The sequence below is a fragment of the Akebia trifoliata genome, chromosome 3 (assembly GCF_017979445.1).
Source record: "Akebia trifoliata isolate Shusen 1 chromosome 3, ASM1797944v1, whole genome shotgun sequence".
NCBI lineage: Eukaryota > Viridiplantae > Streptophyta > Magnoliopsida > Ranunculales > Lardizabalaceae > Akebia > Akebia trifoliata.
Genome location: NC_141377.1, coordinates 41300562 through 41319170, shown reverse-complemented (window position 1 = coordinate 41319170; position 18609 = coordinate 41300562). Strand labels below are relative to the sequence as shown.

The 18609-nt window shown below is 33.6% G+C and overlaps 1 long non-coding RNA gene across 2 annotated transcripts; it reads right to left on the bottom strand.

Annotated features, from left to right (window-relative positions):
- Positions 1-8057: 8057 nt before the first annotated feature.
- LOC147407009 (uncharacterized) lies at positions 8058-9651 on the bottom strand. Of its 2 annotated transcripts, none has more exons than XR_015176675.1 (3): positions 9492-9651; positions 9137-9308; positions 8058-8363 (listed from the first exon to the last, which is right to left on the bottom strand). It is a non-coding gene; the product is annotated as an uncharacterized LOC147407009 (long non-coding RNA). The 2 variants fall into 2 exon arrangements; XR_015176676.1 differs by lacking the exon at positions 8058-8363 and adding an exon at positions 8365-8522.
- Positions 9652-18609: the final 8958 nt, after the last annotated feature.

Sequence of the window (18609 nt, the reverse complement as noted above, 5' to 3'; positions counted from 1 at the left end):
ACGAGTTTTTCGATATGTTTGAGACATTTCGTCCAAGAATGAACTAAATGAATGTAGGATTTTAAATCACGTCCGAAAAATTGACTTGTCCATCCATGCCAGATACCAAGACGACTCGGGCGATACGTCTCGGTCTCAGACGAGTTTTGAAACCATTAATATAATTTTGCTTTGTTTGTTTTTGTTGTGGGAGGGTGTTAATCGTGCAGATTGCGGACATCCAATAGATTCCCATGTTTGGCTCATTGCACTAGTTGCTGGGTTTTGAGAATATTCGATTAAATTTTTATCGAATCAGTCAATTATCAATTTGTAATCGACTCAAAACAATTGGATAGGTTTTCGTGTCCTTCCCAACTTAAAGACACATGCTTATTAAAAAATAAAATTGTTTTTCTTACTAATTTGATAAGTTTCAAATATTACTAATGTCGTTGGGCCAACATTGATTATCACATTAGCATCCAATCCAACACCACGACATTCTAGAATTCATGAAAAAACTCATATTTGAATAAATAAATAAATGTTTTGAACTTCATCCAAGGTGTTGAAAATGGACGGTTACTGAACTCCTAAATTTAAAATTAAAATCCAATGGTAAAAAATAATTTTTTTTTCAAACGTTTTTAAAATTGTATCCTCTACATACATGTTGCATCATTCATGTTTTTTGATGATACATTGTGAGCTCACCACTCTTAGTCAAATTGAAGTCTTACGAAGTTAGTCTTGCTAGTCTCACTCATGAAAAAGGACTTTTAAGTTTTTGATTTTTTCTCTCAAAGATATTTATTTTAAATATGTATTTTATTTGACTAATTTTAGAAGCAAAGACTTCAACTAAACAACTTCATTTCAAGAAACCTTTATGGATGGTTTTTAACATAATTTTAAAACAAGTTAACTTCAAATATGACTTGACTTGATTGTATTATACATGATAATGTAAATTTTTATTTGATTATTTATTGTTTATTTGATAAACATTAAGTATGTTAGTACAAAAAAATGAAATTGAATTTTCTTTATTATTTTTTTAATATTAAATTTTTATGTTTATACTTATTATTAACATATTATTACTTATATCAGATAAATAATCATTTTTTTAATATTATTTTTAATTTCATTTTAGATAGCAGGTTGCCAAACAATTCAATATCTTGACAACACAATAATACAACATGTTACCAAACAATATACTCAATTCAACAAGTTGCTTAAGTAATAATAACAACAACTTTCTCTCAGCTTCAACAATTTAATTCAGCATCAACAATTTTACATATAGTTTTTTCAAATATATTCTTTGTAAGAAAGTACAACTGTACAAGAGAGAGAAAGAGAGATGTAGCCTAGGTTACGAACCTAGACTTTAAACCTTGTTAATACATTTTTTTATTTTCTTTTTTCCATGTATGATACTTACGTAATTGATCCAGATTGATTGATGATCTGGATTAACCACGTCAGCTTTTGGATGTTTTGGATAAATCACGTCATTCTTCCACATAAAAAACCCTAAAATACAAATAGATATTCTATTTTCACACCAATTTTTGCTAATAACACCTCAATTCATGTTAAAATACCTTGTACCATTACGGCATACATTAAAGTACAATAAATACACTTTGGAATTTGAATGTTGTGCCAAAAATGCCTTTAATAAAAAAATTTTAATTATGGAAAATACCCTCGAATTCCAATTTTCAAGGTATATTTATTGCACTTTATCGTGTGCCCTTGGAGCAACTCCAACGTAATAGCCTTCCGTATACCCATGAGCTCCCAATTGTTGAAATAAGTAATGGACTCCAAATTTTTTGACTCCAACGTAAGACCTTTTAAAAAAAAAAAAGTTGGGTCTGGGTAGATTTGATACCAAAAATTGCTACTCTCCCTCAATTTTCTCTCGCGATTTATTCATTGTTGTTAGGTATCGTTTGTCTCGGACGAGATTTTGCAAAATCTTGTCCGAGACATCTCGCTTATCTCATGATAACTGGACGTGAGTTGGTCTCGTTCAATCCCGATACCGAGTTAACTCGGGCGGTATGTCTCGGTCTCGAACAAATTTTAATACCATGCATCAACTTTTAATTATTTACAACCTAAATTAGTGTTGTTGTTGCCGCAGTAACTTTTACATGTTTTTATTATTGTTGTTGTTGGGCACCCCAACTTTTACTTATTTACACCCTAAATTAAATAAAAAAATATTTAAAAATTTATATGTAGGACTTTATGGGTAGCATGGTTGGAGTTACCACCACATAAATACACATGTCATCCAATTCATATCTCCACGTGATTTGGCCCAGTCCAACCCACACGTGTGAGGGCATGTTGAGTTTAGTCCCACATCAGACACAAATTGCCTTGTCTCTCTCTTTATAAGATCATGCGACTGCGAAGGAACTTCAACTCTGCTCTTGTTCTTTGCTCAGCTCTTTTGTGTCTGTCTTCTTCATTGAGATCGCTCTCTGCAGATGCCTTGGTGGATTTCAAACATGGTGAAATCGTATCGTTTCGAGAATCCTCGAAGAACACCTCCAAAGAAGGGTAATAAAATCTCTACTAAATCTCATTTAATACATCAAAATCTGCTCAAATTTGCTTCGTTTGTGAAATCTCATAATGCTTATTATTTAGTTATGATGTGTTTTTACGTTTATACGAGTCTCAATGTTGTTGCATCTTAATTTTGTTTATTTCCGATCTCAAACTTATCATGTTGTTAATCGGATCGTAATTATAAGTCTTGGTCTCAAGCTAGTCTTTGTTGATTGAAAAATCGAGCTCAATTGAGATAGTAGAAGGTCACAAATAGAAATATTCTAAGACAAATCCCCAATGTATCGTTCTCATCGGCCCCATAAATGAGAAGGAACAACCCTTTGACCGTGAATTGGTTCAAAGGGTCTTTGCCTTGATAATTTTTTGTGGCTAGATCCCAAGCAACACACAGAAACCTGATTTTCGAAATTAATCTCCTCCAACAAATGAACCAATTTCAACAATCAAATCTTAAGAAATGTGTTGCAAAGCAAATGCAAGTAATAATAAAGAAAGTAAAAAAAATAATACAACCATAACACGAGATATATATGGTTCACCCACAATGGGACTACATCCATAGGCAAGCCAACAAGTAAAAATTCACTATTCAATGAACAAATTACAAGAATGAAGGTTTACACTTACCTTCAATTCTCAAGTGAAACCCATCAAATCTCTACACCCAACTCTACTGAGAACCCAAACAAGAAATCGATCCCACTTCCGTTGTCACAAACCCGCAACAACAATGTATGGATCACCCTCAAGTATCTTGAGCTTCTAGGTTTTACAAGAGAAGAAAAAATACATACATAGAGACCCATCTTTCTTCACAATCTTTACCAATGAGAAAACCCCCTTTTATGGAAACTAACAACCATCTAGAGACCCTTTTTGTTTCCCATAAGCTAATGAATTGACATTACCCAAAATACCCTTGGACAAAACCATCAACCCTAAGAAACAAAAGAATGGTGATTTTATATCACCAAACCCAACAAATTTGATTAGGATTTTACTTTAATGGAGTTTTAAAGCTTACAATCACAACATGTTCTTGCTTTGAGGAATTTAAGGAGGCTAAGAGTTGAAAAGAAAAAAATGTACTCCAGCTTCGCTATTTTTTTCGAACACTGATATCAAGTTTGAGACCTTTTTTCACATAAAATATGCGATTATTCTACTTTACATAGATGCTTGTATACAAATCCATGTTTGGTGTTTAGATATTATTTTCTATTAGCCAATCCGAATAAGTCATCGGCCATTGAGATACCATATTGACTGTCAATTGGGAAAAAAAAAATAAGGGTCAGACAATGCTTGCCATTGTAACATATACACAAATATTTCCTTTTTCTGATTCCCTTTCTTGTAGGCATTATGCAAGGCACCTCGAAATTTCAATTCTTGAACTAATTCCTCTGCAAAAGTAATTGATATCTTACACATGTTGTGTTATTTATTAGTTATGATACAACCATAACAAAAGATATGGCTCTTGGTAGAATTGAATAGCTGAATAGGATTCATGTTACCAAATTCAGATACTTGGCATAGTTTATTGTTAATGATTTTAAACTATGAAGTTACTGGATTGCATCCATCAATTGTTCGTTAATGCAAATGAATCCTTTATATACGCATACACGACTACTTGGTTTACAAAGACAATTTTATATAAATTATTTATGTCATTATCATTTGTATTGTACTAAAGCCAAGGGTTAAACCTCAAGCCTAAATTGAAAATATATACATAAAGAAAGAAATCCTATGTGTTGAAGTTAGGGCAGTGGGACTCAAGTAAAGTTAAGGTTCTTTCTCTTCTTTAGGACCTTGAGATCTCTAAGGTTCTAATTTGAGGAATCTTGTTGTTGAAGGTATATAGGTGACTTTCACAAAGACATCATGTGTATCTACCACATGACTTTTTTCTTGTTTGAAATCTCTTCAAGTGCTCCACTTGTATATCGGTTTTCCTTCTTAATAAATTACTTTTAAGAATCAAAAGAAGAGAGTATAACATATCTTTAGCCAACAATTCCTTTTATTGTCTAAAATATATAAATGTTTATAGTCCAAAATTATGCTAATTCGTCAATAGTTCGTACACTTTAGCATCGTTTTCTTCAGGCATCCAGTTTTCAGATATAAGAAAGCAGTGGGATATTTTGGGCAATGGTCCATCCGAGAGGTGCCTCCCTCGCTGCCCCAATCTGACCCGACAAAAAAAAGAAATGGCAAGATAAAAAAGAATTGTATATCAATGGAGGAAATAACGATGTGGAAAACAAAACGGGGATTCTCTACAATGACACTGTAGGCCAATTGAAAGGATGTAGCGCAGCTTGGTAGGACGTTTGTTTTGGGTACAAAATGTCACGGGTTCATGATGGTGGCAGCACCATATGGTTCTTTCTAGTTTACCATCTTGTGATGTATGGGTGGTGGCATTCATCAGTTATTTAACAAAATCTGAGGTCTTCCAGTGTTCTTAATTCTTCTGAACTGTTTCATGGTTGCTTTCGGTCGGAACCTTTTCTGGTCGGCCTAGTTTCTTCTTCATCTTCATGTAGCTCATTGGAGGATTAATCTATGAAGTTGGCTGATCAATAATTAAATATCAATTTGTGGGTTGTTTCCTTGAATTCTTATTATTTTTTTGGGTGCCAGTTAAGGCATATGTGTCCCAACTTCAACTGGAAGGGTCCTCCTAAGGCCAGGAAAGTTCGATTCTATGTTCCCTAATCTTTTTATCTCCTTCATAGGAGTTGTGAGTGCCCCAGGAACATTTCTAACAAATGAGGGCCTACTTTTTCAATAAAGTGGAACCAAGTGACGTGCCATTTTGCTTCATTTATAATATAATAATATTAATTTTTATTATATTACATTATATATGCACATAAGAAAAGCATTTGAACTTTGGAATTTGACTCGGATGCCTTTCTGGTATGTGAAGAGTGATTTCTTTGACAAGAGAGTTTCAATATCACTAGAACATTGATGCTCTTCTGTTATTTACTTCCTCACTGTATTCTCATTCAGCAGGATGCATTGGCATGAAAGGGCTGTATATGAAGGATTCATCCACATTGAGGTGAATGTCACTAACGACTATCCAAAAGGAGGTGTAGGTGTGGAGCTACACTCCTTGGGAGCTTCAACCCCAATAGGTGATCTTTAAGGATCATTGGCGTGGACTCTTGAAGGTTGCTGACAATGCACTAGAAACTCGTACATGTGTGATCACTTCCACGAGTTCTAGAGGACTTTATTTTTTTAGTGGGATCCATTTTGTACAGCTTGAGAGTAATGTGGCTAGGTGCTTGAGAGTAATTTTTTACCTATTTAAAAAAAACTCAGACTGCACCAGAGACCATAGTAGAGACATCATTTTGCTTCCTAAGTTGTGTAGAAACTCTCTGTTGTTAGAGAAGAGAAAAGTAAATGAATGACAGAATTTAGATTCTATTGAGTAGGGATTCTATTAGTAAATGACATAATTCATATCTTATTGAGTAGGAAATGATAAAATATTCGCCTTGTTCAGGATGTTTCATTTTTTTTCTCAAAAGGTTTATCTAGTAAAAAAAATAAAATCCCATGAGCACTCAAAAGGTAGTCGGATTCTCTTCTTTGATAGGGATTTACTTACAGAGAACTGCTTGCAGATCTAGATTTTGTTATTCTCTTACAGAAAGGAGCGTGTGAGGCTCACTTTCTTTCTATAGTAGTAATATATATAGGGTCAGGTTCAAACGACAACCATTTCAACACACGTATAGACAACGCGTTTTGTCTTATATGGGCAAAAATGTTTAGAATGGGCTGATTTTTTGTGAGGATGATCTCTGTGGTGAGGAGATCATCCTTGCCAAAAATCAGCTCATTATGAAACTTCTAGACCGTCCAATTTTTGTTGAAAAATTATAGACCGTCCAATTTTTGTAAATCAATTTTGATGGGGTTACAAGTTTTGGAATGGGATGATTTTTTGCCAGGATGATCCCCTCATCACAGAGATCATCCTCTCAAAAAATCAGCCCATTCCAAACATTTTTGCCCACATAAGACAAACACGTTGTCTATATGTGTGTCGCAATGTGTGTTGCAGGAACCCGACCCATATATATATATATATATATATATATATGAGGAGGGGGTGTTCAAGGGACATTAAGTAAAAACATATGTAAAAACAAACATTTTTCAAAATATGCATAGAAGTTTTGGATTGAACTGATTTATTTATTATTATTTGTGAGGATGATCTCTATAAAGAGAAGATCATCCTCACAAAAAATTAGCCCAATCTGAAACTTCTAAATCCATCAAAAATAATTTATAAATTATTGGTAAAAATTCGATAGTCCACTTAAATCACTTTTGATGGGGTTAGAAAGTTAAGATTGGGTTGATTTTTTTTGTGAGGTTGATCTTCTCATCATAAAGATCATCTTTACAAAAAATCAACTCAATCTGAAACTTCTAACCTATATTTTTTTAAAATGTTGTTTGCCTCTACCATACAAGTCCAGATTTTTTATTTTTTTTCTTGATAAATCTGCACTCAATTAGAAAGAAAATAAAAAGTGATCGATTGGCTGACCTACAATAGATTGGCTAACCTACAACCAACGAAAGGGGCAAAAACAAAACTTACGAGAAAACAGTCGACGGATCCTAAGGATTTTCAAAGCAAGACAAGAAATCTCAAAAACAGAAAAAGGTAGTAAATAATATTTGATTAAATTAAAGACCTAATTATTCCTTTCTCTCAATATGATTTGACCCAACAAATTGCAAAAGAAATTATACTTGATAAGATCCCTCTCCTAAGAAGAGACAACTTTCAACTTCCAAGAAAGGATAAAAGAAGTATTTTGAAGCATAGAAAAAAATAGGACCAGGATTTGATGTAAAGATGCAATGAATGAGGTGTGATCTTAAGTGAAATATAAGATCGTAATTGAAGGATTATACAACTTGTACAACAAATTAAGCATACAAGTTTCTCTTCTCTTCTGGTTGTCCACGCCTACCCTCCCAAGTTCTCTAGAATTTAAAGGAAACAATTAAAAATTTGAGAACTTCCATAGTCAGATCGATGTCTGCTAATAATTCTTTATTATCTGCATATGAATTGGAGTGGCATTAGCAAAACTTGGTGTATCAATAAAATCTCTCTTAAATTTTCATTATTGAGTTCTTAACCATTCACACATATTACTTCATTTCCTTTCTCAAAAATCAGATGATCCTCCTCCATCCCACCAACCATGATTTAATTTTTTTTTTTTTACCATTTCAGAATGTTTGTTTCGAGACAAGCAAGAATGTGAATGTCTGAGATTAAACCCGAAACATCGTATGTTTTGGAAGAATGTCTTAGAAGGGTTCCGAATGACCTAAATATTTTAATAATACTTTAAAAGGCTGTCAACTTGCCTGGAAAGCACCCACTTAATCACACTAAAACCCATTAATAAACAAAAAGCAAACACACTTATAATTTTTTTATATGAATCGAATCCACTCTGTCATCCACCACCACCCCATTTTTAAGCAAATAAAGAAACTAAATCACAAATAATAGGAATCCCCAAATTGTGATATATTCCAAATGTACGATACTAAAATTTCAATTAAAACTTCAAATCATCAATTAAAAAAAAAAAAAAAAAACACTAAAATCTTCAATCTTCAATTCAAGCTGGGAGTTGGGAGTCTTTCCTTTGTATCAATCTCAGAAACACGCATCAAGAAGACAGCAACAGCAAAGAGCGGCCAAACTGCACAAATATAATTATTTAATCCCAAACTAAATTTCAATCGAGCCTTACATCTTTCTAGTATTTAAGATCCATTATTTAATAAATAAATAAGAGAGCTCATATATAAAACCCTCCGGGCCCGTCCCAAATCAACTTTTACTAATGCCACGTAAATTCCTATGTAAATCATCAAAGAATGGTACACGTGTTAGTAAGAGTTGGTGCGGCAATAGTAACTCTCACAAATAAAGGGTCCTGTTAACGACTTAAGGTACACGTTAAAGTGCAATAAATATACTTTGAAAATTGAATTTTGTGTCAAAAATGACCTTGAAAAAATTATTTTTACCAAAATACCCTTATACTCCAATTTCTAAAGTGGATTTAACTATTCATTGCACTTTAACAAAATCCATAAATAAATATTCTTATTCCATTTATTTTACACGCCTATTTTAACATTGACCCAGTCAATTTAAGGAAATTACGGTAATGTCCTTCATTCCCAACACCGGCTTGTAATAGAAATAAGGGTTATCTCTCGTAGGTTTGTCTATTTTCGGATCAAATTTCCCAAAACACCCTTGGGTTCAACCTTTACAGACTTAATAAACCGCGTGATGTTCTGTATCGGGACCCACCACCGACACGAAAAGCGCACCCCCGTTAGTTACGGTGCGCGTGATTCAGCCAGCTCAGCTGATGGTGACCCGATCCAGATCCGTCGAGATTTCCGGATCTCGATGAAAATTACAAATTTACAGAGAGAGAGAGAGAGAGAGAGAGATTACCATCCTTCCATGAAACCGCTGCTCTGTTGCTGCTGTTGTGGTGGTGGCTGGGCATATTGAGGGTAGCCTTGTGGAGGGTAGCCTTGCGGAGGGTATCCCTGAGGAGGGTAACCTTGTGGAGGGTATCCCTGAGGAGGATACGCGTCCTTCGGATACCCTTCAGGAGGATAACCTAATCAAATCAAACAAAAAAAAAAACAAGATCAAAACGCTAACCATCGATCTTATCTAATTTACAAAACAAAAAAGAACCCAATGTTAACCTAACAACCCAAAATAATTCCAAGAATAAAAAGATTTCCAGATCGAACAAAAAACAAAAAAACTACTAAAAGAATCTGGATTGGAACGGTACCTTGAGGAGGAGGAACACCAACCGGGGGCTGTTGTTGATTGTAGTAACTCATATTCTCAGTTTCCCCAGAAGAATCGCTCTCGATCGAAAGAACCCAAAAAAAAAAAGTTCGAAACTTGAAAGAGAGGAAAACAACGTAGGGGGATTTTATAGGCGAGGAAAGAGGATAAAGCGAGTTCGAGTAATATTGAGATGGGACGAAGCTTCGTTTGGTTGGTAATTGGGACGCGCTTTTCTAATTTTGGCATTAATTGCTTTTATAGGTATATAAAACGTAACAATAAAAACATTGGGATTTTTTGGTGTTGATCGATGATATATGTCTCCTGTGTTAGTGTGCCAAATACGGTCTTATTGCACGCTCTTTAATGAAGTAACGTAAGAATGTTTGACCCACTTCTTGATAGATGATTCTTAACCGTTAGATTTGATCATTAACAGTGAACGAATGTTTTTATCAATTCATGGAAACAATTTTGGGTCCACTGATTCATGTCATTTCCATAAATAGATTTTGCTTTCTTTATGGGTATATCAATGTGCAAATTTAAGCTAATATGACATCACATTTGCAGTGGCAGAAGAGTTGCTGGTCGCACATTCTACGCAAGCTAACTCTTCTTTTCTTTCTTTTATTTGCCTTATTATTATATTACATATTAAATATTAAATATTAAATAAAATAGTAATTCATTTGAGATGATCGGTACGCTGCTGCACCAGATAGATGCATCACCACGTAATTTTCTTTCAAAACTTAGGAATAAGATTTCATTTATGCCCAAAGAATGGTCAAAAGACCATAACGTGTAGAATGGATGAGTACATCACTTGGCATCAATTAGTTTAGAATTCAATTCTCTTTGGAATAATGCTGAAGTGACCTCATGCTGGAACCTCATATCGCACTTCTTGACATGAAAATGGACAAGAGCCATAGATGCTTTTTATCGTAAGCATCAATGGTTCCCTTACACTTTCACGTCAAGAAGTGCAATATGAGATTCCAACTTGAGGTCACTCCAGCACTACTCTTGTCTTTGATCATTTCGTTTGTTTTTTCATAACTATATCAACAAGAATTTGACATTTGGGAGTATTGAATATTAATGTATAGTTTGTGTATGTAGTAGTTTATCAATACGGTTCGGTGTATATCTAAACACATTAATAAATTACTACATATACAGCTACTACTCTAATATATATTCGAGTAGTAGTTGTCTGAGTAGTAGTTGTATATGTAGTTAATGTGATTTGGGGTACATCGACAAACATTAATAAATTACTACATATGCAATATATTCTAATATGGAATTAGTATTGACTCAATTTCCATGCAATCCAACTTGAATTTGACTTTTTTTTTTTTGAAAGATTATCTAGGTTAAGGCAAATCTAAACAAATTACAACCTCATATAACACATACTACTCATATCACGAGCAAGCATAGACAATATATCAATAGTGAATGAATTACAATCCAAAACATGTCAGTAGCTTTGTTGGCTTCTCTGTAGATGCGGGTCAAAGAAACCTCCTGAAAGCTTAGAAAAGGCTCCTAATCGATAGGATCAAATAGTAGACATTTTGAGGGTTGCTCCAAAGGTCGTTGAGAATGTTAACTGCAACTCTTGAGTCGGATTGCATAGTGATTCTCATGAGGTTAATGGTTGTTGCTAACATGATCCCTTCGAGGATACCTTGCAACTCATGATGTAACACTGATATCGTATTGTCAAAACCAACAAGGGCAGCCTTCACACTTCCCTCATTGTCTCAAATGATAACGCCAAAGCCTTATCTCAAGGCAGTGAGAGCACCATTAACATTGATAGTGCACAAACCAGGTTAAAGCTTGGGCCACGAACAAAAAATTATTCTACTATGGGAGATGGAAGTTTGAAAATCCCAAGCATTCATAAACGATCTATTGAAGTTCGAGTCTTCAATATTGTCGATGTCATCCTCTAATCTGAACTAGATATCTTCCAAAATGCTACGAAGAACTAGGGTTGTATTCTTGTGATTGCTTTGGTAAATACGATTGCAACTTTCTTTCCAAACATGGTAGATGAACACACAAAAGGTCATTTGTTTAATTCTATGAACAACCAAATGACCTTTAAAGTTGGTAGCAGCCTATGTCATTTACTCATCCCAATTGCTAGGGGCTTTGTGCATAAGGCACCTATGAAGAATGCCTGCCCAAATACCTCTCAAAAAGGGACAATGGCTAAAGAAACGATTTGTGTCCTTGTGACCTCTACATAGCCTATAAATCGCATCATCCCTAAGCTCCCACTCCTTAAGCTTTTTAAGGGTCTTGAGTCTACCTTTTAAGGCAAGTCAAACAATGAAAATATGCCTAGGGATCCTGGTCTTGTTCCAAACCAAGTGAGCCTAACTTTCTTGCTAAAGAAGAGGAAGTAGTAAGCACAACTCTGCCTACAGTGAACTTCCCATTAAGTTTCCAAATCACCCTATCCAATTCACGGGTGTGTATAGAAACCTGATTAATCATTTGCGAGATCTCGAGAAGGTGGCCTTTTCTACCAGTTGTAATGCACCACTGCCCATCTTTGATCAAAGTCGAAACTTGAGCCCTTAAGAATATAATGGATAGCCTTCACACTCTTCACGTTGCCCTTGAAGAAGATGAGAAGGTCACCATCAAAGCAAAGGTGGGTGATCTCTAGTTTCTTGCATCTATGATGAAAATCGAACTACTTATTCTTGACCCTTTCTTGGAACAAAGGATTGAGAATTTCAATGACGAGCACAATCAAGTAAGGAGACAAGGGATCCCCTTGCCTTAGGTCTCTCTTCCCTTCAAACCACCCAATGAAGTGGTTTTCTGATTCTTGTTAGATGGGTGGGATCACCTTGGATCCGACCTTGATCAAACTTCACATGGCTTCACTTGAGATTACTCGATTTGAGTTATAATTGGTTCTAAATGGTCCTGATTCCAATTCTCGGTCCCTTGAACATAGTCACATGTACTGAGTCATCCATTTGCCATCATTAAAACCATGTGGGAAAGGTTTTCTATCACAGAGTTCACCAACTTGATTTTCTACATAAATTGTGTGCCCCAATGAATTTGAAAAAATATGTATTGGACTTACTTTCATTTGCCGTGATATGTCTTTAACTTTATTTTGTCAAGTGTCTTTTGTACAAGTGAATTATCTATTTCATTGGTTTTATGAATTGGAATTTTGCTCTTAAAAGCAAAAAAAAAAAAAAATTCTTTTACATTTTGGTTTATATATTTGGTTTATTTGGTTTTGGTTACTGGAGTATTTTCTTTTTCATGCAACTTCTATTGCCAGACCAACTTTTTTCTTAGAAAACATCCCAATTAATACAATTATAAAATGAACATTAAGTAAGGATAAACACATGTTAAATATCTCAATCTTAGTATCTTATTCTAGTGCTTTATCTGAGGAATCAAATCTAAAAGAAGACTAACAAGTATAAAAGAAGATAAAAAGAATAGAAGAAAATCCTAGAAGAAGACAATGTAAAGGAAGGTCCTAAGAAAATTTGAAGAATGGAAAAAAAATTAAGGAAAATGTTGAAGTAACATTGAAATTGACATCGTTTCACACATTGTTGATGTGGATACTTTTCATCGAGATACGAGTGAGAAGCACCTATGGTTTTGTGCACACCAATGTGTGAAACACTGTAACTCTAGTATGACTCAAAAATTAAAGACCACACAAATTGTTTCATCGGGAGTTGAGTCAAAGAGTATTTCCCTACTAAGGTGAAAAATGGTTTTATCAATAATTATTATTTTTTCTATGTGTGCACACTCTTACATTTGCAAATCATTTTTTCCTCAAGAAAACTTTGTTCTAAACAATTATAAATTCCTTAAGGCATGCATGGTTGCATTGGAACAAAGACGGGGAAATGATTTCGTTTGAAAATGCAACCTTCAAGTATATAATTCCCCCTATAATTCGTTTTCTCACCCAAAGTCATTTTCCATCATTGGAGGAAAATTATTTTTTTACATTGCTAAAAAATGATCTTTCTATTGGGTGCAAATCAGCTTTATTAAAAAAATAAATCATGAGAAGTTAAGTCAAATCCAAATTAAATATTAAGAGAGAAAAAAATAGAAAATTAAAAGAATTTATTGATTTGTAGAAACAAATTAAGATCAAAGTTTTAGGTTGAATGTGATGTCCTTAAGATAGATTTCTCCCTTCCTCCAGTGTCAACAATTCGTAGACGTACGTCTGTCTCCTAAGATACAATGATCTATAACAGATAGGATAGCACTTCAATTTCTATTTATAACGAATCCAAAAATATTTGATATTCTCTTTTAATATGTCTCATAAATAATAGATAATTAAATTATAATCGATTGAATGTTTTTAAACTCAAGAATCTCACACTATTTACTTGAGAATAAATCAGAAGTGAACTGCATTGATCCTCTTGGATCAACTCTAATATATAAACAATAAGGAATTCCCATTGTTTCCTAAAGAGGTGTGTGATAAAGAGGTGTTAAAAAATGGGGTGCCCATAGTCAAAACAAAAACGATGCCTTTGGAGTTGGTTGAAAAAGACATCTTCCCTTTAGAACACGTTAGAACGAGAAGTTGTAACTACTTAGGGAATTATGCCATGAGTAGTAAGTAATGTATAAAGTTACTCCCAATCAATAAAAATAAACAGAAGTTTTCTAATTCAGTTTTTACAAAATCCAACACTGCCCACTTCCCCGAATGTTATATTTTCGCTTCCCTTACTCCCCAAAACTAAAACCAACTTTCTTTTTGATATTTTCCAAAGTTTTATTGTACAATTGAATCCAATTTTCCATGATTATTTTTTGAATTGTGATAATCTGACTACCCCATCTGGCAAACTCAATTGACTTCCTTGAAGTGACAAGTTTGGGAACAATAGATATGCTCTCCTCGGGATACATGGCTGCACTTTCCCATAAAAATTATATCTCGAGGGAACCATTTATCCCGAGGAGTGCAGATCTACGATTCCCAAACTTGTCACGTCATGTAGTCGATTGAGTTTACCACGTGGGGTAGTTAGATTATCACTCGAAGCAACTTTAAAGATGCCTCTTTAAAAATGAATCTCCAATTCTTACAGGGACTTGGAATCCCATATTCAAATGCTTCCAAGTCCACATCAAAACAAAAATAGCTTTCTTTGGAACCAATCCAAACGCCTGCCTAGTATCTACCAATGGTATTATAAGGAATCACGATGAAACTGAGTAATTACAAACTCCCCTGATTAAAATGGGAACACAAGGTAGTTATAGTCTTACCAGTGTGGGTATTCTCCTTGGGTCACCAATAAAAAAATGAATCACGATGAAAATAATCAAATCCAATGATTATAAGTCATCGATCGATATTTTTGTGAGATGATTTGCCACAAGAGCCGCTCTCTTGTGGGTCCATTAGCCCATTGACCGACCCTTTGAAGCGGCTTGCTTAATTCGAAGTTTTGGAGGAACCCTACGTATTTCATAACACGTGGCTCATAATTTGTGTTATTTAATTTTTACTATTGTTATGAAGACTATATAAATCTTCTTTTTTTCTCTAAAACATTTCTGTTTCATCTTTACTATTCCTAAAACCCACTTTTCCTGCTTGTATCTCTCTTTATTTTTCCATCCAAAAATCCTATATTGCTCTTCAACTTTAAAAGTAAAAATTACCAAAATTTAAGGCTTTAAGGGGAGTGTAATTTTTATTTAATTTTTGAAAGTTGTATAATAGATAGAATCTCGTTGAAGGGGTGGTAAAAAAAATTACACGAGATGGTTGATTATATATTTTGAGAAGAAAATTAAGTCGCAAGGAATTGGTACTTTGATGTAGAAGTGCGAAGTGTGTAAGAACCATAGATGCTTTTTATCGATACCAGTGAAAACATCTATGATTCCAACACGCTTCTATGTCAGGAAAGTGACATATGAGATGCAATCTTGAGGTCACTCCAGCACGTCTTTTTTTTTACCAAGACGATGGACCTCAGAAAGAAAAAAAAACATTTTTAAAACTATTTAAAGACAAGGGTATTTAAGTCATTTTATATTCATTTACTATAGTATGCCTGGCAATAGATCGGTACCACTCCAATACCCATCCAAAATTTTCAAACATGTACCTGATCCGAACAGATTAATAAGTATGTGAACCGAATCCGGTCCGTTTCATTTCATCCTTGGTAACACCCCAAAATTTTAAACATGTATCTCGAGGAAATTGTAGGCCAATAAATATGAGAGAATTTTTAAAGTTGGAATTTTTGAAATCCTAGCATTTACCGTCTTTGACCTAGGTTTTCATCGATTTAGAAGATCTGTTGAATATCATCATAGAAGAGAAAGACAACCGGATCATCGCAACCTTCAAGGAGATAAGTTAAAATTTTCAACAACATACAACATAGAACCTTCGACCCAACTCGATCTCCCGCGTACTTCGTAGAGTTTTTAGCCTTTTAAATCTGAAGTAGAAAATTTTTGGACTTTCCTAACAGTCTTCGTTTTGATTTGCATTGTATATTCAATTTTAAAAATCTAATGTTACTTTCATTAAAATTAAGATAAAATATATTTTTAAAAGATCATGTTTTTAGATGTATTATTTGATTCTCCATATGAATCTTTATATCTTTTTCATGTTTTTATTGAGTTTTCGATTGTAGAAAACTTCTAGACCTTCCTAATAGTCATAGTTTTCAATGCATCGTAGCTTTTGATTTTAAAATCTTGTATGTTTTATTTTTAATTAGAAAAATATTTTTAGAATTGTTTGTTTAGTGTATTTTTCTTGTTAAATCAATTTGAAAAGTTGTTTTTGAAGAGTTTTTATAAATTTAGGAAAAATCACCAAAGGGATGATAAATCTCTTTCGTTCGATCAACCAAAAAAACTTGATTGACCCATCTTTCGCCCCACGAAGAACTTGAGAATGAACAACTCTTTGGTTCAGTCAATTGATCTTTTACCTGGGTCAACCGACCTATCTCCCCAATAACTCTCGGGTTCGATCAACCAAACTACCTCGATCACCCGACCCAATGTAGAAAATTGTAGTTCAGTGCTATTTTTTTCCCTACCAGCTTGTATACTTTTTAGCACCTTAATTTCTTTAAAACTGTTTTTAAAATTATTTAATGAAAATATGGGGTTACTCCTCCTTAGGAAACAATGGGAATAGTTTAAAAATCAAAATCTCAACAAGTAAAAATCTTATTTTTGGGTTCAAGAATAAAATGCGATTTTTGACATTTTTGTCAGATTTTCAACTTCTGACTTCTTTGACTTTTCGTTCGAATTAAGCTTTAAAAATTACATGATGTCAAATCTCTTATTTAAGACTTTCATCTCCAAAAACCCATTTTCAATTTGAAAAACTTTGAAAAATCACATTTTCATTACTTAACTAAAATTTCACCAGCTTTAACTAACATTTAATGGTTTTGCTCCGAATTACCTATATAAACTATCTTTGACTATTTTTAGTCATTATCTTCAAATTCTTTTATAAAATGAGTGTTGATATTTAAATTTATTAAAAAATTTACAAAGATTTGGTTGAGTTAAGAAAAAAAATGGTTTAAAAGTTGAAATTCGGAAAGATTGCAGTGTAGATGCGATGTCTTTGTTTTTATTTAAAGGATAATGTGGACTCTCATTGTTTGCGTGTGGTGGCGAGTAGACATCCGAGGGTAAATTTACTTTCTGTTATCACGAGATGATAAGTATTATTTTATTTTTTGGGGTTGAGCCGTTGCATGGTAAGAAATCGGATGTCCATTCCACACACTTGTATGTTTTATTTCATTTTATTTTTGAAACAAAATATATATATATATGGGTCCCGTTCAGTGGCTAACTTTTTGGCAAAACATTTTTCAAAACATGAGTTAGAAGTTTTGGAATGGGCTGATTTTTGGTGAGGATGATCTCTACAGTGAGGAGATCATCATCACCAAAAATCAGCCCATTCCAAAACTTCTAACCCCATCAAAAATAGTTTACAAAAAATAGACGGTCCATGATTTTTCAACTTATAAACATGGGTTAGAAGTTTTGGAATTGGCTGATTTTTGGTGAGGATGATCTCCTCACCCTAGAGATCATCCTCACCAAAAATCATCCCATTCCAAAACTTCTAACTCATGTTTTGAAAAATGTTTTGCCAAAAAGTTAACTATTGAACGCTACCCTATATATATGTAACTATTTTGGGATTCGTTAAAGAGTTTGTGAAAGTCTTAAGGGATAGACTGTCATATCACATTCAGAGTGACATTTTATCCTAGGATGAACAATTGTGATGCTATACTCCTATGTAGTATGAGATGCATAGGGGAGTAGCATCATAATTGAAATCTAGGATGTTTCTCTCTATTTTTATTGGGTAATTATGTGATGTAATGGTAGTGTGTGGAAAGTGTAGAGATGTCTTAGAAAATCATATGTTTGCTTGATAGGTTTAGATGAAGATGACGAGTCAATGATCATTAATTGTTTAGTAATAGTTGAACATATTGACACTTCGTAAAAATGACCAGTACCTTATAGTCATAGTCAATAACCAACTTGAGTTGGATAAATGATCGTTGTATTGTGGTAAGTGCAGCGATCGATCATAAAATCAGGAATTAACGATAGAGTTTAACATCGGTGAAGTTTGAAATATATTTGGATCCTAACTTGGAGGTATCCAATCGTGGTTCTTAATGCTCTTAATAGACACATTACCTTTATTTGTACTTAATTATTGACCCTGCTTTACTTTACTTTATAAAATCTTTATTTTATCTGGTTAACTATTTTAAATAGTGATTGTAGTTATATTTCTAACATATTTACTTTATGATTAAGAATTGTTTTGTGAAAAATTTAAGAACAAGATTTTAAAGTTGAATATTTACAGGTTGATGAATATTTTTTAGATTTGCTTACATTTTATTTTAAAATATTTCAAAAGATTTTAAAGGTCAATATTTTATATATTATTTTGAGAATAGAACTAATATATTGACAACGGATACGGATATTTATTACTTTTTAGTTACTGTCTAATTCAT